The sequence below is a fragment of the Penaeus monodon genome, chromosome 23 (genome assembly GCF_015228065.2).
Source record: "Penaeus monodon isolate SGIC_2016 chromosome 23, NSTDA_Pmon_1, whole genome shotgun sequence".
Lineage (NCBI taxonomy): Eukaryota > Metazoa > Arthropoda > Malacostraca > Decapoda > Penaeidae > Penaeus > Penaeus monodon.
Window position 1 is genome coordinate 17509821 of NC_051408.1, and position 828 is coordinate 17510648.

Sequence of the window (828 nt, forward strand, 5' to 3'; positions counted from 1 at the left end):
ACTTCTGATCCTTCTATCTCTATCTTCGCTTTCTTTCTGCTCCTCTCTTTCGTTCTCTCTCTCGTTCTCGTCTCTCTGTCTCGTCCTTCTGCTGCGTGTCGGACTCCCCTATCTCTCTCGGATGTGTGCTCGCTCTAAAGTGCACCCCTCTCTGCTTTCATCTCTCGTCGTCTCTTATCGGTCTTTCAGGGTCGGTCGATCGGTTCTTCTTCATCAGTCAATCTCCTCCTCTCTCAAATCCTTCTGCATCAACTCGCAGTCTCTGTCTCACCATCGCTTTTCTCTCGTTCATTCGCCATTTGCTTTCCTCTCTCTACTCTCTCGCTTGGAGCTCTCATCGGCTCTCTCGGCTTTCTCTCTCTCTCTTCCTCGGGCCGTGCTCCGCTGCGAGTTCATCTGTCTTTGTCCGCAGCTACGTTTCTTCCTGCATGCCGCGGATTTCTCGTTCTCAAATCTCTTGTAATCCCCAAAAAATCTCTTTCTCATCCTCTCTCTGTCTCTGCGTTCCATGGCGCTCATCTCTCCATCCTCCTACATTCCTGTCTCCTTCTCCTCGAAGTTCTCGCATCTCCCCTGCTCCTCCGTACTCCATATCGTTCTTCTCATCTCCCAGTCAGTCTCTCTCATCAATCTCTCTCTCTCGGCTATCGGCTTCTCTCTCTTTCTATCGTGTTTTTCTCTCTCGGCTTTCTCTCTCGCTGTTTGTCACTCTCTCAAGTTCTCTCTGCCTCTTCTTCAGTCGTACTTACTCTCGTCTTATCTTCAATGCTGCAGATCGGTATCTTTCTAATCATTCTTCTGTTCTTGTGTCTCTCATCTCTCACTCTC